General features: G+C 36.4%; 1 long non-coding RNA gene across 1 annotated transcript in view; it reads right to left on the reverse strand.

Moving 5' to 3' along the window:
• LOC122239572 overlaps window positions 1-12648 on the reverse strand; it is a 62463-nt gene extending 49815 nt beyond the window's left edge. Inside the window, exons 1-2 of the long non-coding RNA XR_006218776.1 lie at window positions 12564-12648; window positions 5132-5234 (exon numbers count right to left, since the gene is read on the reverse strand). This is a non-coding gene — a long non-coding RNA (uncharacterized LOC122239572). The remainder of the gene's footprint in view (window positions 1-5131; window positions 5235-12563) is intronic.
• Window positions 12649-23949: the final 11301 nt, after the last annotated feature.

Here is a 23949-nt window from a genome sequence, read left to right on the forward strand (position 1 = left end):
CTTGACATAGCGTGAAAAATGGGTTCTGGGTAGGGAGAAACAGCAGCAGCAGAAAGAGGCTTGAGAAAGGGCAACAGAAGCATCAGAGTTCCAGCTATTAATATACCAAAAAAAGAGTAAAAAAGCAAACTGTGGTCCAGACCAATTCGCAAGCAAATGAGACTTCCCTTGGATTTTCCCAGAAATGGATGGAAGAGAGGAAGTTTTTGAAGGGCTATAGTTATCAAATATAAGTTCCTTAAAAATATAAGTGACTTGGGGCGCCTGGGTGGCTCAGTCGGTTAAGCGGCCGACTTCGGCTCAGGTCATGATCTCGCGGTCTGTGAGTTCGAGCCCCGCGTCGGGCTCTGTGCTAACAGCTCAGAGCCTGGAGCCTGTTTCAATTCTGTGTCTCCCTCTCTCTGACCCTCCCCGGTTCATGCTCTGTCTCTCTCTGTGTCAAAAATAAATAAACGTTTAAAAAAAAAAAATATATAAGTGACTTTCCCACAGTCACCCAGGTTGGCAAACCAAGAATACAAGTCAGTAGGAGTTTCATAGTCATGGGTGACCATGAAGAGCCCATGAACTTTGACTCCATGAACGACATGATTTGCATTCAACAGAATATTGTAAAATAGGGCCAACTCTAAGAGTATGCCATAATGTTATCAAACATTATCTTAAAACTATCTTTATAATGCTGGTAAGAGAATTACTTAATAGCCATATGCTTTGAGATATTAATAACAAGAAAAATATATAAATTTCATGCTGTTCTGATACAACTATTTCATTAAAAGATCCTTTTGCTATGACAATGACTAAATGCCATCAGATACAGTTCACCACCTATCTGCCTTAGACCAAAATTGTAGGTCTTCTCAGAGAACATCATTAAAAGAAGTTTTGAAACTATTTTTAATAGTTCCCCATGCAACCTGCTGGAATGACTAATAGCTGTACTTAGATCCAAAGTCTGAAAGTTTTAAAATCTAATATTGCTACATATGCCTTCTCTTGTTTACTTACAATTGCATTGGCTTTGAAACCAATAGACCTGAGTGGGAATGCCAGCTTGATGCCTATTAACTGTGTGGCCTCTGACCAGTTACTGAGCTTTTCTGTGGCCACGTCCTCATTTATAACATCCACCGTACAGAACTATGCTAGGTCATAGAGATATCATCTGACACAGTATTTCATAGATGGTATTGGTAACTATTAATGGTAACTATTATTATTATTAACTATTAAAAGGGCACCCTATTAATAGTTACAGTGGATAAGAGGCCTAAACCAGGACTGCCTGATGCTCTGGGGTATATTGTCTCTAGATGACTAATTTCCCTTATTGCTCAATAATCTTTGATATAGAAATCCACTTCTTTACTCTTTTTTTTTAAATTTTTTTAACATTTATTTATTTTTGAGAGAGAGAGACAGAGTATAAGTGGGGGAGGGGCAGAGAGAGAGGGAGACACAGAATCCGAAGCAGGCTCCAGGCTCTGAGCTGTCAGCACAGAGCCCGACGCGGGGCTTGAACCCACAAACAGCAAGATCATGACCTGAGCCAAATTCCACTGCCCAACTGACTGAGCCACCCAGGTGCCCCATAGAAATCCACTTCTTTACTCTTTAAGAACTAAAAATTAAGTACACTGCAACAGAAAGATATATCACTTACCAGATATGAAAAACATACGCTCTTAATGGAGATAAGATCATAAGAAAATAAGATCTTCTAAATCTGTTTACATACTGACATATATGTAAATCTGTCAGTATATCACCAGATCTAAGACCAATTTAGCCTTTTCCATAATATTTACAAAATTATTTTATTGGGTCTTTTTTTAACCAATTTTACCAATTCAATTTTAATTTTTTAAAATTTTATTATTTAATTTTTAAATTTAAAATTTAATTGAATTTAAAATTAAATTGAATTTCACCAATTCAACCAACATAGGAGTATATAAGTAAAAATTCATAGTCTTCTCCTTCCCCCCATTTAATCAACTTCCTCTGAAAAAATCAGTACTCCCTGTTTGATATTTGTCTTTACCCATATTTTCCTATGATTATACTAATATCTAAACTTCTCAACCATGCCACCATTACTGCAGCAACAAAGCACCTTAGAAATATCAACTTTTGTTGTTCTTTTGTGTGTGAGCACTCTCTCTATCCACACCTCAACTATAATATGCCATGACTAGATAAAGGGCTTCCTACTAAGAAATTACCTTAAACGTTCATAGGAACCAGTTGGAATCCTGTGAATGGGGTTCTATTCATTGAAGGGATGGCCAATGTACCCCATTGATTAGGTGTTATTACTTACTATCTAAATCAGGACATTTATGAGAGTGAAAGGGCACCCTATTAATACTTACAGCGGATAAGAGGCCTAAACCAGGACTGCCTGATGCTCTGGGGTATACTGTCTCTCTACATTTAATTCACACTGACATCTCTGCCTTTTTCTCAATCTCCCTCAAAACATGGCTTTAATGATATTATATCCATCTCAAAACTCTTCAATGGCACCCCACTTTCTCTAAAATTCTTTGTCTCAGGATATTAATGCTCCAAGGGGCTTTTTTTTCTTTTCTTTTTTTTTTTTTTTTTTTACTCAGAAGGGCAAATTTGCAGCCTGCAGATGCACCTCTCCTTATCTTCAAACTATATTATCTTCATATGACCACCCTGGCCTCTGAAGGCATCTGAGTATAAAATCCCTGCTAGCTTAATATTCCCAAACTTATTTACTAATGAAGTCCTTCTCTCCCAAATCCTGACTCTATCCCAGTGTGTACACTTGTCTTCCAGCTAGGTTGTTAGCTCCCTATCACCTTCATATATGCTATCTTCAGAATAGATTCTCAGTAAATATGTATTAAGAAGAAGAAAGGAAGGAATGAAGGAAGGAAGGAGAGGAGGGAGGGGAAGAGGGAGGGAGGCAGGAAAAGAAATTTATTTGATTAAGTCAATGGTTGTTTTCCATATGTTCCTGTTTAATATGTTGTCTGAAGTCAGCCTGACTATTGCAGATCTGTGGATACTGGTGATATAAAGTTTATAAAAGTTTCTATCTACCCCATATATTTCTCTTCATTGGAGTCACTAATGGGATAAATAATAAAACTGTAAGAGTTATATCTTTAGAAAATGACCTTGATTTGAGTAGGACAATTAAAGGCCCTGATTTGGATAGGAAAGCCTTTTCCTCTAGTCCTTTTCCATGAGTACTAGTTGTAAAATGATAAGCAGAGAGTCTAAAAGTATGCCATAGAAAACATGTGAGCGTATATATATATATATATATATATATATATATACACACACACACACCACATCTTCTTTCTCCATTTATCTATTGATGGACATTTGAGCTGCTTCCATAATTTGACTATTGTAAATAATGCTGCAATAAACATAGGGGTGCATGTATCTTTTCAAATTAGTGTTTTCATATCCTATGGGTAAATACCCAGTAGTGTGATTACTGGATCATAGGGTAGTTCTATTTTTAATTTTCTGAGGAGGAGCCTCCATATTGTTTTCCACAGTGGCTGTACCAGTTTTCATTCCCACCAACAGTGCACAATGGGTCCTTTTTTTTCCACATCTTCACCAACACTCGTTGTTTCTTGTGTTTTTGATATTAGCCATTCTGACAGGTATGAGGTGATATCTAATTGTGGTTTTGATTTGCATTTCCCTGACGATGAGTGATGTTTAGCATCTTTTCATATGTCTGTTGGCCATCTGTATGTGTGTCTTTGAGAACATGTCTCATTAGGTCCTCTGCCCAATTTTTAATTGAATTGTTTGTTTTTTTGCTATTGAGTCGTAGGAGTTCTTTATATATTTTGTATATTAACCCCTTATAAGATATATCATTTGCAAATATCTTCTCCAATTTAGTAGGTTACCTTTTTGTTTTGGTGATGGCTTCCTTTGCTATGCAAAATTTTTTAGTTTGATGTCATCCCAATTGCTTATTTTTGCTTTTATTTCCCTTGCCTGCGTAGACCCCCCCCCCAAAAATATTTTAAAGACCTGTGAATGTAAATCTTCTTACACAAAATTTTTAAATAACACATTTTTTATGACATTTATATTTTCAAAGTGTTTTCCAAAATAGCTGACCCATAATAGAAAAGAAGTATTCTGCTGTATACTTTAGGATGAAAGGGTAAATGCTATAGGATAGAAGGGAGTACTGCCCTGGAACTTAGAAAAATCTAAATTCTAATCTATTGTCATCACAGAGCTCTGAGCAAACACTGCAGTTTTCCCATATGCCAAGTGAGGATATAGAACTAGACAACATCCAATGTGCTTCCCATAGAATTTGATAATTTTTATGAAGTTACCTATGCTTTCCCCAGGCTACCAGATGCAGTGACACTGAATGGCATTCTGTTTTCAGCCAGCTCTGCTGTTGACTCTGGTAGCATTGGTTCTCCTAATATCAATGGGATGTGATACACAAAGAAGAAATGGAGAAATGCTCTTTGAAAACATTTCTATTTCAAAGAGGAAAATTTCTGTTTATACTTTGCGTGCAATTTGCAAGATGTAAATGTCAAAGCAAGAGCTTGATAAAGTTACCACACAAGTAGTTGGGTTAAGCTGAGAACTAGACATGAACCTGGCCATCACTACTAAATGGGCCACCATACACAGGTTGGATCTGAACCCTACAGATCACAAATGGCTGAAGACAATCTATAAAACAGGGATAGTATTAGAAGTCATCACCTATCACTGAAGACCAACTAAATGCCCATAATAATCTAGACTATCTTAGTGCAGTTTCCTGACCTACGTGAGTTCTCATTTCTAAAGGTTGCAAGGATAGCATGTTAGAATTTACTATACATAATTCAAATGCTTTAGGGTTATTAAATAACTTTAGTTCATTATGACACAATCATTACCTTGACACTGAAATACCCCTTTATAAGATCCCATAATGTTTGCCTGCCACCAATATTTTGTAGAATTTTGCAGCTTCATTCTATGCTGCAGCGTTCCCCTTCAATAATCTTTCCTATTCCTTTTAGGCAATTTTGGAAATAAAGAAAAATTATAAAGTTAAAAGAACTCTTGATTTGTTTCCTTACTTTCTACACCATACCTTTCAGAGAAGGAAATCTCCTAATCTTCCCCCAAAACTTCCTCCAAGGTCTAACCAGTTTTGCATCAGGAAATACTTCATTTGTACTCTGATTGTGTCTTGCCTAGAAAGAAGAATTTTACTTCTTAGTTTTCAATAATCTATTATCAACACAGACCCAAGGGTACTACTGAATAAGGGGTTTGGCAGTTCTTGGTTTCCATGTCTCCATTTATCTCCTAGCACTACTTTCACCATGTATTCCATGAGAGTCCCTTTTATGAATCTAAGTTTTTGGACATATTCTCTCCAACGAGAATGTTCACCCATCCATCCACTTACCCATTCCTCGACATTTAATTCAAATATCCCCTTCTCCTGGAGGCTTTCTTTGACCAATATCACCCTTCACACACACACACATACACACTGTTAGATACTCTTTATCTCAGCTCCCATAACAACCTTGACTTAATTCCTGCTTATCACCACAGAACACTGTAATTGTTGGCTTATTTCCTCCTCCAAGTATAGATAATAACACTCTTGAGGGCATGGATGATCTTATTCATGTCTGCAGCTCTGTCACCTAGCATGCTACCTGGACTACAGAAAGTAGTCAAGACATATTTAGTAAATGAATAAATGCATCCATCTCAAGCACTCGTTCCTCCCACTACTTCTCTAAAGCGATCCTTTCTTTTTTCTATTTTAAAATTATGAAAATTTAACAGCCTCTTGATGACAATTTGGAAGCCTCACTAAGACCTCTCAGACGGCATTTCTCTTGTGTTTGAGAATGTGTCTGCTTTGCATGACAGTCCAGATGTCAGCCTTTCCACATTTCCCCAGAAGTACCTTGAGTCGAATATGTCCCTCCCGTGTAGTTCCAAACCTTCTATCTGGGCAGGCAGCTCTGTTGTTAGCTAACTGTCGGCGTTACACTGCGGTATTCATAGAGGATTGTCAGCACGGTGCGGTATTATTATGCGAGATCATTTGCTCATGTAAAGACACATTAAACCTAGCAGTTGCTTTGTCTCTTGTCAAGGGAATTGTGTACTGTTACATTAGAGATGAGAGTTTGCAACGTCAACCTGCTACTGCTGTTTTGCTACCCACTTCAGAAGAATCAACAATTCATGCTCGTTTCCTTGTTTTCCTTCTGTGGTAACAACTTAGCCACTAACCAAACAGGAATCCTGTCAGTGCCAGGAAAATAATATTCCATGGGGCAAGAGTCCTTTCATGTAAGTTTCTTTACTGAGGGCTTCAGTCCTGTGCTTTATCCTCAGTTCAGTGACTGGAGCACTGCCACTCCCTACCTTCACACCACCTACCACATGCCCTTCCAAATTGGCATTGAGAATTTCCCATTGCCTCATTTTGCCAGGATTTCACCTCGATTCTTATCAAATGCCCTCTCCAATACATGCTTCTTACTTCAATTACCACCTGTCTGTTAAAACTTTCAGAAACCTGCTCTGCTGGCCAGGCTAAATCATTACCTAACACATGCCCAGGATTCCCCTCCAGAACTGCACATACCCAATGGGAAGTCTATTTTCAAAGTTCTGTTCCCCCTAGTCTATCCCATTCTGTAGATGTTAACTGTGCCATACCCTAAAACATGACACATGACAGGATTTGATATACAGAATATTTCTACTTAAAAAAAGAAGATAGAGTTATGGAAAGCAAAGCAAAATCCAACTTCCTGCTTCTGTTTCTCCAAGAGTTTCTTCATCTCTTCACTCCTTATTTGTTTCCAAAATACTCACCAGAAAATAAAATATCCAAACCAGGCAAAAACAACAGGAAGAAAAAGCTTTAAAAACCAGAGGTTCTTAGAGAAAGTTGGAGTCTTTGCAAGTAGGAAAAGGTGTTAATGTTAGCTTAATCATTGGCCAGCCCTGCTCTTTTTTAAGGCTCACTTCGGTAGCCTCTATTATTACTAAGAAACAGCACATTTTCAACACTACATTTTGCCTCAGCAGGTCCCTTTCAACAATATATTATGGCTCTGTTATAGACTGGCCAAATTGCATTAATCACTTTCTTCAAGATGTAGGTTGTAGCGGATAATACATTTTTAAGTTTGCTTTCCTGCAAGAACTTTTTGACAAAGGGATAGCCTCTAAAACGTCATCCCTTTCCATTCTGAGCCCAACAACACAGCACACTGCATTTACCTTTCACTGTCTCAGGCTCTAAGTCTCACACCTCCTTATTCCTTCCTGTCTTGCTCTTAGTGGCAGATTCCTTAAGGATTCAGCCAGTATAATCCGATTATCTGACTAACCATCTTTCTGTCTGTCTGCATTTTTAATGTCTCAAGTAAATAGCATGATAGAGTAATTATTTTATTCTTTTCTGGTTAAACTCATGAGAAGCTAGAATTTTACAGAAAATAAACTCTTGATTCCACAAGGACATGTCTGAAAGCAGGTGGCTTTCAAAGAGAAAAAAAATAAGAAATATAAACTTGTTGTTCTTGATTAAGTCAAATAGATGTTACCTTTGTCACTCCTCCAGAGCATGTCTCAATTAGAAAAATCTTAAGCAATATGTGTTCATTTCTAGAAATTAAAGTGTAACTAATTATATGCATCTTGAGCCAATCCTACAGCGCACATTTATAATTTCAAATATGTGTACTCTATTAATCCTGAGGTTTCAATGAAGTTTATATTTTCTGAAGAATTTTTAAAATTTTTATTGAACAAAATCATTTTGAACATCTGTTATTTTAATGTCATTCTTCTCAGTTTTTCCCTTTAGGCCCTCTGCTATCTTTTCAAAATATGTTATTTTTTAAAAAGTCAATAGTTTCTCTTCCCATAACTACCATAATTTTTATGAGAAAAAGTCACCTTTAAGTGGCCTATTCCCATCCTTGTCTTGTCAGTTAACTTGCCCAAGTCCTGTGACCTTGACTGATTACTAAATTGAATAATCAGAGTTTGCTGGTAGGATGGTACCTGGTTATATCCAGCCCATAAAGGAATTCCAAAGGCATTAGGGATAGACAGAAACAAAACAGCGGTTTGGATATATATAATGACAGAGAAAATTAACAGTGTATTAAAATGAAAAATAAAACTTCACTGAGAATTTTATGCAATTTCTTTAAAACAGAGATTATAGGCATATGAGCCATAATTCAACACATGAAGAAAAAAATGGTAAATATATACATTTTATTAGTAATAGAGTGAAATTAATAAAGAAATGCAAATTGAAACAACACAAAGATATAATTATTTTGCCTATCATATTGGGTGGAAGAAGATACTACATAATGTTGGCAAGAGTGTGGAGAAAATATTGCTCTTATTTGCTGCAATTGGAAGGCCTAATTGGCAAAACTTCCTAGAGGTCAATCTGAAAATACATGTTTAAGTTCAAATATTGCCTATCCTTTAACTCAGCAATTTAATCTTTATAAATGTACCACACACGTATACTAAGACATATATACAAAACTGTCTGTATGTACAAAAATATTTGCTAAGTGTGGAGCTTAGCTCTGGAATCAGACATGCTTGGGCTGAAATCGCAGCTCCATTACTTTCTAGGTATGTGAGCCTGGACAAGTTATCTAGCATGTCTAGATTTCACTGCCTTCATCTGTCGGATTATTTCAAGAATTAAATGAAATGATGTCTATAAAGTGTGTTCCAAAGTGCCTGATACCTCATAAGTACTTAAGAGGTGTTTATTACTCTTTGTAGTGATGATAATATTATAAAAATATTATGCAGCATCATTTACAAAGCAAAAATCTGAAAACAATTCATCTATCAACAGCGATACTAGTTAAATAAATCCATAATATCAACTGCAATACTAGTTAAATAAACTTAGGTTCATTCAATGGAATACAACATAGTTATTTAAAAAAAAAAGATCTACTTACAAAGAAGTAGAGCCAGGATACACTTTGAAAGAAATCAAGTTTCAGTATTAATAGTATTATTCTATCTGTGTAAAAAGACATAATAATATATTTTTACTAGTATGTGTCTAGGGAGAGAGAGGAAGAGAGAAAATATGAACCAACATATTAAGAGTGATTTTCCCTAGGAAGTGGGAAAATGGGGCACTTTAATTTTTTTCTCTATCATAAACTTTTGAAATATTTTGTTTTTAGAGTAAGCGTGTATTACTTTTATAATAAAAATATTAGTTTTGAAAGAGTAAAAATGAATTCAAATGTAATATAATTCTTCATATTCAAATCATATAAAAGAAAATAAGTTGTATATTCTTGCCAGCTCTCAGTAAAGAGAGCTGTCTCAAGAGGAAATGCTCAGGTATAAAAGGAGCTTTATTTTCTTCCCTCTGCCTTAGTTTAGGCCTGCTTGCTTGTTTTGGTGTGTTGAATACATACAGCATGTAAATAAAAACCCAGGGAAGAGAGAGATATATATAATACATAGGAATATTTTTAAATAATTCAATATGAGTAGAGAGATCTAATTTTTAAAGCTAGCTACTTGTTATCTACTTTTCAATTATATATATGAAGGATTATCCAGATCATTTATATCCTCAGATTCCCAGAACCTCATTCATAGAAAGTATTCAATAAATACTTGTTGAATGAATGAATGGGGGCAGAGTCTTGATTCTTAAACACACTTCTTTTAACTTCAGAGTCACTGGATTTACGTGTTCTCTGTTGTCAAAACCAGACAGCAAAGACATGTGGTGGGCAGGTTAAAAAGAAATGAATTCAGAGGATCTCCTGAAAAATCATGAGAGAGAGCATACAGTCAAGAGAACTTGAGAGCTAGAAGACAAAGATGAAACCGTCTAATGGAACTCTGATTTCTATGAGGAAACTGAGTCCCAGAGAAGGTGAGTCACCCAGGTGGTCTGATAACTGGTTAGTGGCAGTCAGAACTTAACTTAGTTCTTCCACTATCAATTCAATTTCCCTTCCTATCTAGGTTGTTATTCCCAAAAATACTGTTATTACTTAGAGAAGTTGGCATAGATTCTTCCTTTTTTATAAAGGAGGTGACACCTTATGAAGGTAATGAGAGGGAAAGGTTTACTCCAGTAAAACTATAAAGTTCTATAAGTTTATCCCATCCTAACATAAGTTGTTTCCCAGTGAATATTTACAATGTAAATAGTAGACAAGTGGAGCATCTCAACTCTACTATTACTATGTCCTTTTAAAGGTCTTTCTGCCTTCCTACCTTTTTTTTGATACATGATCAAAAATAGGGCTAAACTAAGGCTCTCTGACATCTTTGTGTTAACTAAAATGTAAAATGTAAAATAAAATGTTAAATAAAAAGTAAGGCAGAATACTTTCTCAAAATACAAACTAAATGAGAATACCATTATGAATTTGGAAGTATGGACCCCTTCTTTGAATGAGTTCTTCCATTATCTTCTGCCCATTCAAACGAATTCCTTCTCGGTTATTATTTAATAGCCCTCCTTCTGCATTAGCTATAGCAGCATTTATCATAGGGGAAACAAAATGTCAAAACTAAAGAAAGGTAAATGGCTAGAAATGAAAGATCCAAGGAGAGGGGATATATAGGCAATGCCAATCAAGGAGAAAGTGAAGTCTGAGCAGTGGTAGGAATTTCACTTAGCTGAGTTTACTTAATATGGTAGCAAATGTGAGCCTGGAATAATACATGAGATTTTTAGGGAATCCAATTAAAGAGCTGATATTTTATGAGATCTGATATTTTCCCTTAGATTCTAGGCCATCCAAATTTAAGCCGGCAGAAGGGTGATTGATTCAACAATATATCTTTTACTTACTCCAGCCCCAGTTAAGTTTTTCCCCCTATTACCATGTTCCACAAGGGCAACCCCACACTGGCAGTTGGTTGTTAATTACATTTGATGTGCAGTAACACAAGCGAGCTAATTAACTTGCATCAAAAAAGCTTTATTTACTGTGACAAATTAAACAAACTCATAAAGTGTTCAGCCACAATGGCTCTCAATTATCATGCAGTCCAAGTAATGTGGTGCAAACATATTCCCAGGCCTCTCTCAGGTATCACTTCAGTCTCGCAGCCCTTCTGCACATGTACAATTATAAATGGATCTTTTTAATGAATAGAACTGAAAGTCAACTGCTCTTTGTTTTGGTGTGTGTGTGTGTGTGTGTGTGTGTGTGTGTGTGTGTGTGTGTGTGTTGCGTGTGTATATGTTCTCTAAGGTACAGCTGGATACGTTGATCATATTCAATTTCTTAATCCTTCCTTACTTCACAGTTCAACAGAGTTTTCCTGGCCTTTAATCAGAGAACTGCCATAAAGCAAAAAGGGGAAAATGCTATTGTTCCAAAGCTCATGCTCTGCATTAGACATGACTGTCTAAAACTGGTCATCTTCAGCCTCTTGTAGACAGTGTTGACTCTTTAATAGAAACATCACTAACCCCTGATGACTCCACATACAGCAGGTATAAAACAGTGCTTTTCTCTTTTGCTAGAATAGAAGGATAAGATTTGTATCCTCAGCCAACAGAGTGCAGCAGCAGAACAACTGCTTCTCTTTCAAGCAAGTTTTCTTGCTTTGGAAAAAAACAATTATAATTTCTACCATTCTTTGCAAAACAGGGTCTAAAATTCACTACCTGTGCTACATATTTAGGAAAATACATTCCCCTTCTATTCAGCTAATTTGCAAGGTAATGATTTGAGGTTGGTAGCACAGTAAAATGGAAGAAACACTGAACTTGAAACCAGATGAAGAAGGATAATAGCAACTAGTGCACGAAGCTAATAAGTAGCAGAATCAGGATTGTCTAACTCAAAAGCTTGCTCTCAGCTACTGTCAACAAAGAGGTTTTGCCAAGTTACTGAACTTACATTTCCTTATCTGCCAAGTATAGATAACTTGAGAATGTTTATAAAGGGGACTTATAATAAATGAAACAGTAAATTGTTGATGTCATTATGAATATTTGTTGTTTGGCCTCACCAAGAAAGCTCATAATGAAAATCTCATAACCGTCATTTTTCACTAGTAGGATTCTATATCTACAGGCCATTAAATGACCAGGGAGAAGAAATTTCTTGGAGGACAAAAAAGTTTCCTCATCTACATGACAACTTAGAATACCAGTATGTCTTGAAGAGATTGTTATTCCAAGCACTTTGAGTGAAGAGTCAAGAAGCACTAAGAAATAGGAATGAGGTCTAGGGAAACTTCCTACTCTGTAATAACCCCATCAGTATTTCTGAAAGTGAGCCATCCTTGGGTCCCTCAGAGAACCCTCCAAGAGAAATGGAGGCAAAAGATGGCCCTTAGATTTGATTCCCTTTTAAAACTGAATCAGAGTGGCCTTGGCAAATTTAGCCCAGCGATTATATTTGGTCATTTCCCATTAAATTTCAATCCATAAGGCAGTCATGCTTCCCAGAGATAGATGAGAAGGCACCCTCAAGACAGGATGTACTAGTCCTCACCTTTTGTTTCTTGACATTTATGAATAAGCTGCAGTTTGTAGCTGAGGTCCAGAGTCACTCTGTTCCTGAAGGACTTTCATCCTCCTTCTACCTAATCAGTGTTTTTGTCTTCTGGACAGACATCAAGTTCAGACAAAAAAGGCTCACCAATAATGCATTGTATTTGCCAATAGGTCACAGCAGGGTCTGGTAAAGAAATCACAGTAGGAAACGCAGCTGAGTGTGGGCATAACAAAATGTCCTTTATTTACAGGAGCATAACCTGTAATATGCAATTTCAACATTGAGGTACACCATAGTGAGTCTAAAAGACTGCTGATTCTCTAATGAAAACTTTGAGTGATTCCAAAGGTCTAGGGTCTGTGCACTGGGTGATTATTATATACTAACAAGGCAATGTGATTATTCCACCTCAGAATATTCACAAAAATCAATGGCACACTTCTACGTCTGCCAACATTCCTGTCCAGGGCACTACAGTTCACAACTGTCACATAAGTCTCCTAATTGAAAGGATGACAAAAGATGGAACAATTTTATTTTTCACTTACTGACTTCTTCATAAACTACATCTCAGTTAAATGGCTCTCAGAGACCTATACTTCACAAGCACAATCCATTTGCTTCCTCCTCCCTCAGGACAATTATGAGATAAAATGAAAACAAAGACTCGAAACAGAAATAAAGCCTGAAATAAGTCATTTGTGCAAATGTAGAGATACACTAGTAATACTGAAAATCTTACAGCCTAGTCTACAAGGAACAATCTTATAGTTTTATATCCCATCAGGAAAGATAGGCACATAAGAGGCTGACCAATTTATTACAAACAGGTCTTTTTATGCGAGACTGATTGCAGAGATGTTACTATAACGGAGAATTCTGAAGAGGACATTAAAATACAGCTACAATGCCAAATGGAATAGTTGAATTTTTAGAGCTTTATTCAGACTGAACTTCTGCGTATGGAAGTGTCCATGGGTGGCCATTAAATCAAACTGAGCATCTTACAAGCCTATTCATATTGACCAGAATATGGTGGCTCATTTAACCAATTCTGCAAGTGCATATTGCAGGGAGGTAGAGGGGATATAAAGACTCTTCTAACACTGTACAGAGCTCTCCTTGATTACAATGCTCCCTGTGGGACCACAAGAGTTACTCACCACTCCCCAGCCCCCATTTTTTATGTTAAGAAATTCTGAACCAAGAAAGTGACAGTGCATTCCATTCTGCTTGGATCATTTCAGTGAGATACAAAGTCAGTCAAATCAATACCGGTTTGTAATTTCCCCCTTGTATTTTAGGAGAGAAAACTTCAAGGAGATGCATAAATCTGATTCTGCCCTGCTTCTAGGCACATACTTCCTATGACTCTATTATGACGATGTGCCTTGAGCTACAGTAGACACCCCAACTTCTTAGGGTCAGGGGATTGAAAAGAACTACATGACTTAATGGGGGGGGAGGGTTGACCATAAGAGTCAATAAGGCTTTCCACTATTAAAGCAGGAGATGTCAATGCTCCTTTCCTTCCAAAATTCCAAAATAGGTGACTCTCCTAGTCTAAAATATCCATGAGGATCAGAATAAGGCTCACAGCTCTCTCATTTTCTCATCCTAATGGACTATGCTGTATCAGTCTACAATTACAATTGTAATTGTATTTGGTGAAATCTATGGAGTAGGCAAGGAAATGAAATAGTTTGTTTATTTTAAGGATATTCTAGAACTTAGAATTTAATAGAGGATTGGAATAGAGCCTCCATCAAAGGACTGCAGTGAGAGAAAACAAACTCATTCCATGCCTGCTGTCATTCGTAAACTCATTTGGGAGATATCTCTGAATATTTTCATGAGAGCCAAATTTTCATACGTAGAGGATGGATTTTCTAAAACTATTTTAATTCATTATCATTTTTAATTAATTAGGTAATGAATCAATTGTCCTGGAGAATACTGTTTTTATTTGGAAAAAAAGAGATGGGACTATAATATTCTAGTGCTAATTTTCTTTGAGGTTTTAGAAATGATTCTGAAAGCAGTATGAAAACTTGCTTGAGAAAAAACATTATTCACCCATACAAAATGTCTACTTCCTTAAAAAACACTCATTTAAGGTCTTACATACTTATTAAAAATTGGCTAGTGACCAGACTACAGAGTAGTTTACAACATGCAAGAGATATTGACTGTGCACCTACTACATGGTAGCCAGACATTGTGTTACACTAGGGGATCCAGAGGTGATCAATATATATCAAGAGGATCATAATATAGCAAGAAATAAGCCACAGAACAAACAATATTATAATGTGGTTGATCTGGGAGAATTGTACAAAGTGTAGGGAGTGCTTAACAATAACAGCTAACATTTACGTAGTGTTTTCTTTGTGTCAGGTTCATACTGAATAAATTAACTCAATACTTATAGCAACCATATAAGGTCAGCAATATGCATATGAAAGAGGCAAGAAAAGTTGTCTGAGGAGTAACATTCAGGCTGAGGCACAGGAACTTGAGTTGGTGGGACATAATTGAGAAATACAAGTAGCATATTATAAATGGTGAGTTAAAATGTTGGGTAGTGAGTAAATGGAATAGGAGCCAAAATGGGGCTGGGTATGTATTTTATCTATCTATCTATCTATCTATCTAAATCTATCTCTAATGTAATATATATATAAAGCAGCCGGATCATGAAGGGTCTTGGATGACACGGAAAAGAGGTTAGGATTATCATGTAGATAATGGGGAACTCTTAGAGAATGCTCAACATTTACTTGAGCCAAGTCCCACCTAACAGTCAACCAACTAATGGGGAAGACTTACAAAGACAAAGGTAAGAGTTAAGTGCTAAAATTGTCCATCAAGTCATCAACAAAATGGAGTAAGTCTGCAAGACTTCTGAACACAAGTGTTTGCTTAGAAGAACACTATCTATACCTGGAGGCTTGGCCCTCATGGGAATCTAAGATAGGCCATTTAATCTCTTAAGGGAGCCAGGCAGTGTGGCCTTTGGCTCAGCCTCAGCCCTCCACTGAAGGTTCTTGGCCCTAACCATGGGAACTGCTTCCAGTCAGAACCAAAGCTTGTTTGTACAGTTAAATGAATAAATGTTTTTAAACTGAGACTCTGACTTCTTACCAGTCTGTGTTGCTAAAATACCAAAGAATAATTATAAGAGGTTTTCTAGTCAATGATTTTTTTTACTGCTATAACATTTAAATTAGACTAAATTCAGCTGTTTGAGTGCCCTCTGACAATATTTTTTCTCTCAACTCCATGACTGTTTTATCACTCCATACTCACTTGACCTAATCGGCACCATTCTGCACTCTAAAATGTTTATCCTGTTAAATGAAATTTTAATCTAACTTTTATAGCATTCAATTTCAGTTTCATCAGTCATCCACAGTGTAATATCTAATGTTTTAAAATAATCTAGACAGTTAAAAAAAGCAGGGGGAGGGGGAAGAATTGCCGTGTTATGAAGCAAATGATTAATTAAAGCAAATTAGATTCTGGCAGCTCTTGCTATCATTATCATGTGTTCCCCAACTCGACTAATAAATCTTTGTTGAGAATGTGTGCTTTCACAAGGTTCAAAAGTCACCTGGGAAAGGACATTATTGACTAATATTTTTGCATTGCTGTTAGTTTTATATTCTATTACCCTATGGAATAACAACTAATATTTTTCAAACATTTAGAGTACATTCAGGAGACTAACTGCTCACTGGTCAGAAGGAGGTTTAAGAGCAGGGGAAATGCAGCGATTTCTCTATCTACTCGAGTAAATTACAATTAACTGATATGGCTAATATGTCGGCAAAAGCTAGAAAATCTAAAATACGCGACACAGAGTGCCTGCCGCACAATACCATCCTCTCTGTGGCACAGTCCCTGGGATTTCAGCAGCTGCAAAACATTCTCTAAAGCACACAGCACAGCGAGAACAGCACAGCTCTCCTCTATTTCAGAGGTTTGCCTTCTTTCCTTTCCTAGTATCTGGCACTTCACATTGAGGAAAGTAACAATGCCGAGGAAAACAGCTCTCTAAATCCTACCAAATGCTGCTGCCATGCAAACTAGACAGTCTGCGTTGTTTCTAAAGGCACAGAAGGGAGATATTGACAGCTATTTCCAGAAAGGGACTACATACTTGCCTTTATTTAGGCTGCACAAAGTGTTACCACTTAAATCTACCTTTAATAATTTTTTTCTAAAATCAACTGTTGCATTTTTCAAACTCATACTGTTTATTGCCTAATTCTGAATGTTTTGAAGGATATTTCCTACAACTTTCCCATTTGCTTTACCTCAAGCTTAGCCAGTTGTGCCCTTTTTGCCAGGCAAATGCCAGTGTAAACTGCAAGCTCGGTTCTTTGCCGTCTCTAGTCATTGCATGTCTCATTGTCTTAAAACTTCTCAAGAGACGGTGCAAATTTATTTGAAGTCTATGATATTGTGATGAGTGGGGGGGGGGGTGGCTAACAGTTTTGAAACAATCATATAAATACCAGGAATAAATTTATTTTAGGTTTATTAAATACGGGGGAGGAAAGGAGCCTAATCCCCCAAAAAGTGAAATTTTAAGTTGTAATTAATAATCACATGCTGTTAAATATTTGTACCAGTTTTGAAATAGTGCAACCCATAAAACTCTGAGATATGGTCAAATGAAAATAATGTTGCTCCAGACAATCCTATTATGTTTAACCTCTACCCCCTGCCATAGCTTTGTAATAATTTTCATTCCTGAGTGGGTATGTCTATAAAACAAAACACACACACACACACACACACACTATACACTTAAATATGCACATATAGGTATCCACATTTTTTGCTCCTTTAAACTGCAGATTATGAAGTGAGCTATGATTACCCCTCCAAGTAATTCCCTCTACCCACTCCCTCTATCATCCTCCCACTCGCCACATTTGAACACGTTTCTCTTTTCCTTGGGGCTCTTTTTCTTCTTTCCGCAGCACAGCTTCCTGGTGCCTCAGCAGACTGGAAAATAGCCTCCAGTACTGTTCAGTATGGCAGCACATCCCCACGGCCTGGGTGTTTTCTCAGACAGTTTTAAAATGATCCAGTATTGCATGAGTTAAAAAAAATTCCCCCTGGAAAAGCTAATTATTGCATGCAGATACTTCTTTGTGTGATCAAGGAGGGGACAATTTAATAGGCTCTGTAATACAACCAAGAACAAAATTGCTTTAAAGGAAGTCTCTTGTTGAGTGACAACTCTGTTGCCTGAGCCAATTAGGTCCCAATAAAGAGTGTTGAATTGGCTCCTGCTTTCTCATTAATTATGTTCTGTCACAGACATGGGGCTTGATTTAGCAATTTTGTATTACATTAAGATACTGAAAGGCCGGGAACAAATGGCTCACTCTGATAATAGGCATTCTCTACACGGTGTGACATTTACTATCCAGCTGTCCGTAAGGCAGCCTAGCACTTCAGTTCAGGGGTTTATTTGTCATTGCTTCAAAGGGACACTCAGCTTTTCACAAAAAAAGAAACAGAGAGGCTAATAGATAGGACAAAATGTACTGCTGATATGCTTTATTAGAGATAGGATGCTAGGGTTTTGCTAACAAGCTCATCCGTTGGGACTCAGCCGAGTTTGCTGCCAATCATCCTACACACAAAGGCACACTAGTTAACAAGGAGAAATGAATTACAGACACTTATTCTGCCGGTGGGATCACAAATACACCAATCTGTGAAAGAGGCACAAACTCCAGAGACAAACTACGTATTTGTCAATAACCTCCTAGAAAGAACCCTAGTAATTCTTTGAAGACCTTTGATTTAGCTTCCTTCTAAAATACATGTATAGGAAATGTTTTCATTACCATGACATTCTTTCTTTGTTATTTGTACAAATTTTCATCACATTAAAAACAGAAAACTGAGGAGGTCTGCAAATGTTTTAGTGGGTATCTATACAATACTTTTCATATCTCGCCACAGGGACCTACTATTTTGTTATTTCATTAAGAATGAGAGAAAATTAAAATTTTAATCTTTAGGTCTGAATTGAAATCTACCAATGTACTAGACACAATCTATAACTACACATATATATGTGTGTGTGTTTATATATATTCATATAGATATATCATGTATACCAATTTAAAGAACAAATTAGAGATCAAATGAATACCAAATCCTTCTGATTAAATAACTATATGACTTTTTATCATAAAAGTGTATATATGTACCCCTATGTATCTACAAACACATCTATAAAATCTTCATATGATACACATATTTGTACATACAGATATGATTTCACAATGCATAAATATGAACCGAAATCAACTTCTGTATATCAAATATAGTGAAATATTTTATACATTTTATTTATGAAAATGAGCCACATGTCTGACCATGGCATTGACCAACATTTTGCTATTTCTATTATTTAAACATTCTCCTGCAAACATATCATAGAGAAGGGCCTATCGTTGATTATAAAAAACAATAACCTTCAACTCAAGTTTATCTACTGACCACATGAGATTAATCAAATCTGAATATGTCATTTGCAGGTTAATTACAAAACAGCTCTCCAAAACTCTCCTACAGACAATACACTGTTCATCTGATTGCAGTCTGCATCAAATTCATTTAATTTATTCTGCCCGCCATTTTGGATTATAGCAACTCAAGCCTCAACTATAGAAGGTATAAAAGGCTAAAAAGAATAAACAAAGATTAATTCTCTGTGCTCAGATAGAATATCAAAGGATGTGAAGATCTGTTGTGTTCAGTTTCAACCTCAGGAAGAATCCATCCCTCCATCTTTGCTGCTTTTACTCTTTCATGAAGCTCTACCAATTGATAAAGGCATCAAGGGAGTAGCATAGTGCCCCCATAAGGAAGCTTCTTTTGTCTTTTCCTAAGCAATTCCCCATATGGGCCCTTAACTTCCTCTATTTACCTCTTAATTCCTCTGAATTTGAGATCCTAAATAATTCTTTATCTTTATTGACCTACTAATAATTCCAGGGAAAGGAGACCATGAAGCAAAGATGTAGGATAACTATAAGCCCCAGATGTGTGTGTGATACATCCTTTTCTTCCTTTAACCTTCACCAGCAGAAAGGAGGGGTAATAATTATTTGTTTAAAGAAGCATATCTTATTTAATGTAATCCCTAAACATTGTTTTCCAATTTCTAAGTATTAAAAAAATAATTTTTGATAAGGCATGCTCCAAATCATGTCCTTCATTTTAAAATTATGCCTTAAAAATCAAAGAGGAGGAAAAAATCATGTGAAAATACAGTGCAAATTTTCTTTCCATTTTCCCACTCCCCCAAAAAAATCATATGCAGGAAAGCACTTGCACACTATTTCTCAACACCAATATCTGTAAATTATATATATATTTTAAATGTGTACTGAACACAGACTTAGTTGAAAGAGCTTAGAGAGTCTAAGGGAAGCATGAAATACTTTTTTGCCTGTCTAAAATTTGCCATGTTGCTATTTTAGAAAAGCCTTTGCAATAAATAATATACATAATAGAGGCAAGAATCATTTTATCCTCACTTAGCAGGAGATTTATCTTCACTACTGAGGTACTCCTTAAGGTTGAAATCTTTCAAAAAGCCTGAGCCCTCCTCAGGCTGAAGCAAAGGTATTTATATAGACATTAAGTATTTATGCTGCAATTTATACTTTCAAAGCCCTTTGTAACCATTCATTAGTTCATCGAAATAACTTCCTTCTGAAGTATGTGAATGCTTTGATTCCCAGGCAGAAAGAGTTGGGTTCAGGGAAGTGACTGACACATGGCATGAAGGACTTAGGTCATACATAAAGAATGACTGTATCTCACAGTGGGTTTCCTATGGGTTTTATGGAAACTTCTTCAAATCAAAGACTAGGGTGGACCTCTACAGAAATACTTTAGTTGTGACTTTGTTATGGTTTACCTGCAGGCAAAGGAACTGAGCAAATGACTCCAGCTCTTACAGCCTTAGCTTTTATTTCCTCTTGGGACATTTATGTCCATAGGATGGTTTAGGAACAGGCTAAAAATCAGAGGATAAAACTAATATCTACACCTAGATATCATGTCTTGCTAACACAAAATATTATAAAAGGATAGCTGGGGGAACTGTGTCTTTCAAAAGGTTTTCTTGGAAATGTCCTTCCCGGTTATGTCAAGGTAAATGTAGAGAGCAGACCCCTTGTGTAAGCCTATGTTTATCTTGAAAGATCCTACTCTGTCACACCATTAGCTTCCTACTAATATGCTGATTCTACATCTACTTTCTCACTTAACAGTATGGAGTTTGAGTCCAAAGATGGCTTCCACAATTCCTTTCTTCCTCCTATGTTCATGTGATCTCTAGCATCTGGGTTGCCTGCAACTGCTTTGACCACTAGATATAGAATAAGTGATGCTGTGCCAGTTACAGACCCAGCTTTTAGAAGGACTGGCAACTTCTGCCTCCTCTTAGAATGTTCACTCCGAGGCACTCCCTTGTAGAGCACTCAGCCTCCGTGTAAGAAGTACAAGCTCCTCTGAGAGACAGAGACCACATGGAAAAGGACTTAGGCACCAGACAATGGAATGAAAACAAAAAACACTTTGGACGTTTAGCTCTGTCACACCTTTAGATGACTCCATCCCTAGCCACCATCTGATGGCAATCACCCAAGAGATGCCCAAGTTAGAACCAAGCTGAGCTTCATGAATTCCCAGAACTATGATATCATAATAAATTATTATTATAAGCCACTAAGTTTTGGAGCGGCTGGAATTAGATTACCAGAATAACCACTGTCAATGCTGTCTTCCCCATATCCCTGTGTCTTTACAGAAGTATGAGAAAAAAAGCAGAAGCTGGGTTGAGCTAGGCTAAGCTAGAAGAATAGGGCTATTAGGAATTGGCAGCATCATATGGAGGACTAGAATCAGTCTTGAGAAAACTTATAACCTCCCCCAAGTATCAATTTTCTTATCTATAAAATAAAACTAATAATATGACCTCAAAGAATTAGGAAGATTTAATGAACTATAATGTGAAGCACCTACACAGTGCTAAGACAGGCAGATCTTCCATAACATGAACTGTTATCATTATTGTTATCCTTATTAGTATTGCCTAAGCATGCTAGACTCTTTCAAATATCTGATCAAGCCACAAGTCATTACCCTTTCCCACACTTCCCTCAGACTCATTAAGACAGACATCCAGAAGACATGATCCCACTCCTAGACCATAGCTAATTGGACTAGAAGGAGACAAGAGAAGCCAATTCATTTCTCTGTGTAGCTCTAATGACACTGGGTTAGGAAAAGAGCTAAAAGATGTCCAAACTTCACCCTGTGGACTGAAAACAGAGAAAATCACACCAGAGAGAGACTGAATACTAATATGAATATGAATTTCTTAGAACCCGAATGGTTTTCCAAGCTGTGCTTCATGGCTCCCAGACCCAACTGTAATCCTTCTTTGGGGTATTGTAGGATGCACCTATATCCTTATGATATTGTCCCCTTTTCTCTTGATCCAACTTAACTTGGTTTCCATTATGCATCCAAAGAATCCAAGCAAAAGAAGAGCAAATAAAAGAAGACACTTCAAACACGACACTGTGGCCTCCCAATATCAGAAAGCAATGAGGATCCAGACTGGATCCACTAAAGTACTGCTGAAGCTTTACATATCTTCTTTCCATCACTAAGGCTCTGTTTATCAGAGAGAGAAACATTTGTAGAATGGACCGATGTCATCGTCTTTATTTTTTTTAGTAAGAGTTTTATTAAGATATGGTTTACATAACATACAATTTACCAATTTAAATGATACATTTACATATACATAGTATATTCACAGAGTTGTGCAGTCATCACCACAATTAATTTTAGGAAATTTTCATCACCCCTAAAAGAAATGTCATATCTATTACTAGTCACTTTCCTTTCTTCTTCCCACCACAAGCCCCCTCAATCTAGGGCAACCACTAATCTAACTTTCTGTATCTTGAGATGTGATCATTCTGGACATTTTATATAAATGGAATTATACAATATGTAGGCTTTAGTAACTGGTTTCCTTCACTTAACATAATGTTTCAGGGTTTATCCATGTTGTAACATGTATTATTACCTCATTCATTTTTATTGAGCGATAATACTCCATGGTATAGATAGACCACGTTTTATTTATTCATCATCAGTTGATGGATATTTGAATTGTTTCCACTTTTGGCTATTACGAATAATGATGCTATGAATACTCATGTACTAGTTTTTATGTGGATGCACATTTTCACTTCTCTTCAATATATATCTAGGAATAGAAGTGCTGGGTCATACGGTAACTCTATGTTTAAACAGCCAAACTATTTTCCAAAGTGGAGGCACCATTTTATATTCTCTCCAGAAATGTTGAAAGTTCCAATTTCTCCACATCTTCACCAATGCTTGTTATCTTTTGTTTGTTTTTTTTTAAATATAACCTTCCTTGTGTGTGTAAAGTGGTATCTCACTGGGTTTTATTTGCATTTCCCTGATGACTAATGATGTTGAGAATATTCTCAAGTGTTTATTGGCCATTTGTTTATCTTCTTTAAAGAAATGTTTATTAGATACTTTGCCTATTTTTTAATTGGGTTGTTTGTCTTTTTGTTGTCGAGTTTTAATAATTCTTTATATATTCTAGCTATAAATCCCTTATCAGATAAATGATTTGTAAACATTTTCTCCCAACCACGGAGTTCTCTTTTCACTTTTTTGATGGTGTCCTTTGAAGAAAAAAAGATTTTAATTTTGATGAAGTCCAATTTATCTATTTCTTTTTTGTTGCCTGTGCTTTTGGTGTCTTATTTTAAAAAACCATTGCCAAAACCAAGATCACAAAGACTTCCCCTTCTTTTGTTCTAAAAGCTTTACAGTTTTAGTTCTCACACTCTTAAGCACTTTTTCCATTTTGAGTTAATTTGTTTATAGGGAGGTAAGACTCCAACTTCATTCTTTTGCCCAGAAATGTTCCGCCATTCCAAAAGTCCTTACTGAGAAGACTATTCTTTCCCATGTTGGACTGTTTTGACATTTTGTCAAAAATCAATTGACCATAAGTGTGTGTGTTTGTTTCTGGATTTCTAATTATATTCCACTGATTTACAGGTCTATCTTTATGCCAGTATCACACTACCTTGATTATTGTAACTTTGTAGTAAGTTTTGAAATTGAGAAGTGTGAAACTTACAGCTTTGATATTATTTTTCATTAGCGTTTGACTATTCTAGGTTCCTTGAATTTCTAAAAGGAATTTTAGGATCAGTTTCTCAATTTCTGTGAAGAATTGACCTGGGATTTTGATAGTAATTATGCTGAAGCTGTA

The sequence above is a fragment of the Panthera tigris genome, chromosome B3 (assembly GCF_018350195.1).
Source record: "Panthera tigris isolate Pti1 chromosome B3, P.tigris_Pti1_mat1.1, whole genome shotgun sequence".
NCBI classification, from domain to species: Eukaryota; Metazoa; Chordata; class Mammalia; order Carnivora; family Felidae; genus Panthera; species Panthera tigris.